This window comes from Eucyclogobius newberryi, unplaced genomic scaffold, assembly GCF_026437365.1.
Source record: "Eucyclogobius newberryi isolate DKJ021-1_F unplaced genomic scaffold, fEucNew1.0.hap1 SCAF_76, whole genome shotgun sequence".
Lineage (NCBI taxonomy): Eukaryota > Metazoa > Chordata > Actinopteri > Gobiiformes > Gobiidae > Eucyclogobius > Eucyclogobius newberryi.
This window is the reverse complement of record NW_027316456.1, coordinates 359,246-364,744: the sequence shown is the minus strand read 5'-3', so window position 1 is coordinate 364,744 and position 5,499 is coordinate 359,246.

Sequence of the window (5,499 nt, the reverse complement as noted above, 5' to 3'; positions counted from 1 at the left end):
CTTATGAAAAATGAATTTAATAAGGTCAAACACAAGGACAGAGACTGGAGTTAGTCCTGGTTTAGTCCTGGTTTAGTCCTGGTTCAGTCCCGATTTAGTCCCGGTTTAGTCCCGGTTTAGTCCTGGTTTAGTCCTGGTTTAGTCCTGGTTTAGTCCTGGTTTAGTCCTGGTTTAGTCCCGGTTTAGTCCTGGTTTAGTCCCGGTTTAGTCCTGGTTTAGTCCTGGTTTAGTCCCGGTTTAGTCCCGGTTTAGTCCTGGTTTAGTCCTGGTTTAGTCCTGGTTCAGTCCCGATTTAGTCCCGGTTTAGTCCGGTTTAGTCCTGGTTTAGTCCTGGTTTAGTCCTGGTTTAGTCCTGGTTTAGACCTGGTTTAGTCCTGGTTTAGTCCCGGTTTAGTCCCGGTTTAGTCCTGGTTTAGTCCCGGTTTAGTCCTGGTTTAGTCCCGGTTTAGTCCTGGTTTAGTCCTGGTTTAGACCTGGTTTAGTCCTGGTTTAGTCCCGGTTTAGTCCCGGTTTAGTCCTGGTTTAGTCCCGGTTTAGTCCTGGTTTAGTCCCGGTTTAGTGTTTAGTCCCGGTTTAGATCTGGTTTAACGTTGCTCTTTTTAAAGCTTTAACGCGTCACATCCACAGTCGCCTCCTCTAAAATAAACTCCCTCGTTCTTCTGTATTTTCGAGTGATAATTTAATTTGAGACTGACCTGGAGTTCGTTAGCTGGAGGCGGAGCATTAGCGTGGACAGCACAGGTGCATTGTGGGAAAAGCCTGTTCGCAGTGATAAAAACAGCAAAGATTTGGTGAAAAGGCATCGCTGGAGGGAGCAATCAGGACTGAGACTGGACACTGGCACGAGAGAGAGAGGGGGAGAGAGGGGGGAGAGAGGGAGGAGAGGAGGGGAGAGAGGAGGAGAGAGGAGGGGAGAGAAAGGGGGAGAGAGGAGGAGAGAGGGGGGAGAGAGGAGGAGAGAGGGGGGAGAGAGGAGGAGAGAGGGGGGAGAGAGGGAGGAGAGGAGGGGAGAGAGGAGGAGAGAGGAGGGGAGAGAAAGGGGGAGAGAGGAGGAGAGAGGGGGGAGAGAGGAGGAGAGAGGGGGGAGAGAGGAGGAGAGAGGGGGGAGAGAGGGAGGAGAGGAGGGGAGAGAGGAGGAGAGAGGAGGGGAGAGAAAGGGGGAGAGAGGAGGAGAGAGGGGGGAGAGAGGAGGAGAGAGGGGGGAGAGAGGAGGAGAGAGGAGGGGAGAGGGGGGAGAGAGGAGGAGAGAGGGGGGAGAGAGGAGGAGAGAGGAGGAGAGAGGAGGGGAGAGGGGGAGAGAGGAGGAGAGAGGGGGGAGAGAGGAGGAGAGAGGAGGGGAGAGGAGGGGAGAGGAGGAGAGAGGAGGGGAGAGGGGGGAGAGAGGGAGGAGAGGAGGGGAGAGAGGAGGAAGAGAGGGGGGAGAGAGGAGGAGAGAGGGGGGAGAGAGGAGGAGAGAGGAGGGGAGAGGGGGGAGAGAGGGAGGAGAGAGGGAGAGAGAGGGGGAGAGAGGAGGGGAGAGGGGAGAGGGGAGAGAGGAGGAGAGAGGGAGGAGAGAGGGGGAGAGAGGAGGAGAGAGGAGGGGAGAGGGGGAGAGAGGAGGAGAGAGAGGAGGAGAGAGGGAGGAGAGAGAGGAGGAGAGAGGGAGAGAGAGGGGGAGAGAGGAGGAGAGAGGAGGGGAGAGGGGGGAGAGAGGGAGGAGAGGAGGGGAGAGAGGAGGAGAGAGGGAGAGAGAGGGGGAGAGAGGAGGAGAGAGGAGGGGAGAGGGGGAGAGAGGGAGGAGAGGAGGGGAGAGAGGAGGAGAGAGAGGGGGAGAGAGGAGGAGAGAGGAGGGGAGAGAGGAGGAGAGAGGGGGGAGAGAGGGGGGAGGGGAGAGGGAGGAGAGAGGGGGGAGAGAGGAGGGGAGAGAGGAGGAGAGAGAGGGGGAGAGAGGAGGAGAGAGGAGGGGAGAGTGGAGGAGAGAGGGGGGAGAGAGGGGGGGAGAGAGGAGGAGAGAGGGGGGAGAGAGGAGGAGAGAGGAGGAGAGAGGGAGGAGAGAGAAGGAGAGAGGAGGGGAGAGGGAGGAGAGAGAGAGAGAGGGAGAGAGGAGGAGAGAGGAGGGGAGAGAGGAGGAGAGAGGGGGGGAGAGAGGGGGAGAGAGGAGGAGAGAGGGAGAGAGGAGGAGAGGTGTCTTTTATGACTGGTTTATTTCTCTGGTCAGGTCAGTGTCAATAAAACACAATGAATGTGAAGCATGTTTATATCAACAATGAAACGAAAGAAAAAGAGAAGGAAAAAGACAAAGACGGACGACCATCTGTGAAGAGCTCTAAACGAGGCGTCAGTGTAATAAACGTGTAATAAACATGTAATAAATGTGTTGTAAATGTGGCGATCTAAACGTGTAATAAACATATAAATGTTTTCTAAATGGGGTATCAGTGTTATAAACGTGTAATAAATATGTTCTAAATGTTGTATCAGTGTTCTAAAACTGTTCTAAACGAGATCTAAACATGGTTTAAGTGTTCTAAAATTGTTTTAAACGTGTAATAAAGTGGTATCAGTGATCGAAAAGTGTTATTAATGTGTAATAAATGTGTTAAACATGTTCTAAAAGTGTTATCAATGTGTAAGAAGATAAGATAAGCCTTTATTTGTGTACTAAAAGTGCTATCAGTATTCTAAACGTGTAATAAAAGTGTTATAAACATGGTATCAGTGCTTTAAGTGTTCTAAAAGTGTTCTAGAAGTGTACTAAGTGTTCTTAAAGTGTTCTAGAAGTGTTCTAAAAGTATAAAAACTTTGTGTGTGAGCGGTGTGTGAAGTGACAGTGGCTCAGTGGTTTGATATCAGAGGTCGACACTTCTTGACCTGTCCAGAGTTACTTTCTATGGAGATTGCACCACTCCATGTGTTAGCTCCAGTTAGCATTAGCCTCCAAACAGCAGCTTTGTGTGGGGCTTCCTGGTTTAGTCCTGGTTTAGTCCTGGTTTAGTCCTGGTTTAGTCCTGGTTTAGACCTGGTTTAGTCCTGGTTTAGACCTGGTTTAGTCCTGGTTTAGTCCTGGTTTAGACCTGGTTTAGTCCTGGTTTAGACCTGGTTTGGACCTGGTTTAGTCCTGGTTTAGACCTGGTTTAGTCCTGGTTTAGTCCTGGTTTAGACCTGGTTTAGTCCTGGTTTAGTCCTGGTTTAGACCTGGTTTAGACCTGGTTTAGTCCTGGTTTAGTCCTGGTTTAGCCCTGGTTTAGTCCTGGTTTAGATCTGGTTTAGTCCTGGTTTAGACCTGGTTTAGACCTGGTTTAGACCTGGTTTAGTCCTGGTTTAGACCTGGTTTAGACCTGGTTTAGACTTGGTTTAGTCCTGGTTTAGTCCTGGTTTAGACCTGGTTTAGACCTGGTTTAGACCTGGTTTAGTCCTGGTTTAGACCTGGTTTAGACCTGGTTTAGACCTGGTTTAGTCCTGGTTTAGTCCTGGTTTAGACATGGTTTAGACCTGGTTTAGACCTGGTTTAGACCTGGTTTAGACCTGGTTTAGACTTGGTTTAGACTTGGTTTAGACTTGGTTTAGACCTGGTTTGGACCTGGTTTAGTCCTGGTTTGGACCTGGTTTAGTCCTGGTTTGGACCTGGTTTAGTCCTGGTTTGGACCTGGTTTAGTCCTGGTTTGGACCTGGTTTAGTCCTGGTTTGGACCTGGTATAAAGGACTCGGAGACGTGAACCCGCAGCCTTAAATAAACTGTGTGAATCTGCTGTCAGTTTTAATGAACGGCGCTCCTCACACCTGTGCAGGTGTTGCGGCGCCATCTGCTGCCTCGTCCCGGCGCTCTGATTGGCTCGCTCTGCCTCAGCGCCGCGCTCCCATTGGCCCGTGAGGGGCTAACGAGGCGATAAAGCGTCTCCAGATGAGTGGTGGGTTTATGGGCGCGCGCGCTGGAGGTTTTTCCCCCGGTTCGGAGCTGCTTTTGTGGGCTTTATTCTCCACAGAGACGGCGCGGGGACGGCGCGGACCCCCGGGGGCCAGTGTGGCAGATGTCAGCGGCTGTAAAACACTGTTCTGACACTAACCGTGAAGGAATCCAGCTCTAAACGACACAAGTTTGTTCTTACACGTGTCCTCTGTGCTTTGGGTCCAACGTGTCAGCTTTACACACAAACAAAACCTGGTTTAGTTTAACCTGGATCTGTCCTGGTTTAGTCCCGGTTTAGACCTGGTTTAGTCCTGGTTTAGTCCTGGTTTAGTTTAACCTGGATCTGTCCTGGTTTAGTCCTGGTTTAGTCCCGGTTTAGACCTGGTTTAGTCCTGGTTTAGTCCTGGTTTAGACCTGGTTTAGTCCCGGTTTAGTCCCGGTTTAGACCTGGTTTAGTCCTGGTTTAGACCTGGTTTAGTCCCGGTTTAGTCCCGGTTTAGACCTGGTTTGGACCTGGTTTAGTCCTGGTTTAGTCCCGGTTTAGTCCCGGTTTAGACCTGGTTTAGTCCTGGTTTAGTCCTGGTTTAGACCTGGTTTAGTCCTGGTTTAGACCTGGTTCAGTCCTGGTTTAGTCCTGGTTTAGTCCCGGTTTGGACCTGGTTTAGTCCTGGTTTAGTCCTGGTTTAGTTTAACCTGGATCTGTCCTGGTTTAGTCCTGGTTTAGTCCCGGTTTAGACCTGGTTTAGTCCTGGTTTAGTCCTGGTTTAGACCTGGTTTAGTCCCGGTTTAGTCCCGGTTTAGACCTGGTTTGGACCTGGTTTAGTCCTGGTTTAGTCCCGGTTTAGTCCCGGTTTAGACCTGGTTTAGTCCTGGTTTAGTCCTGGTTTAGACCTGGTTTAGTCCTGGTTTAGACCTGGTTTAGTCCTGGTTTAGTCCTGGTTTAGTCCCGGTTTGGACCTGGTTTAGTCCTGGTTTAGTCCTATTTTAGTTTAACCTGGATCTGTCCTGGTGTAGTCCTGGTTTAGTCCTGGTTTAGACCTTGTGTAGTCCTGGTTTAGTCCTGGTTTAGACCTGGTTTAGACCTGGTTTAGACCTGGTTTAGTCCTGGTTTAGTCCTGGTTTAGTCCTGGTTTAGACCTGGTTTAGTCCTGGTTTAGTCCTGGTTTAGTCCTGGTTTAGTCCCGGTTTAGTCCCGGTTTAGTCCCGGTTTAGTCCTGGTTTAGTCCTGGTTTAGTCCTGGTTTAGTCCCGGTTTAGTCCTGGTTTAGTCCTGGTTTAGTCCTGGTTTAGTCCCGGTTTAGTCCTGGTTTAGTCCCGGTTTAGTCCCGGTTTAGTCCTGGTTTAGTCCTGGTTTAGTCCCGGTTTAGTCCTGGTTTAGTCCCGGTTTAGTCCTGGTTTAGTCCTGGTTTAGTCCTGGTTTAGTCCTGGTTTAGTCCCGGTTTAGTCCTGGTTTAGTCCCGGTTTAGTCCTGGTTTAGTCCTGGTTTAGTCCTGGTTTAGTCCCGGTTTAGTCCTGGTTTAGTCCCGGTTTAGTCCTGGTTTAGTCCTGGTTTAGTCCTGGTTTAGTCCTGGTTTAGTCCCGGTTTAGTCCCGGTTTAGTCCTGGTTTAGACCTG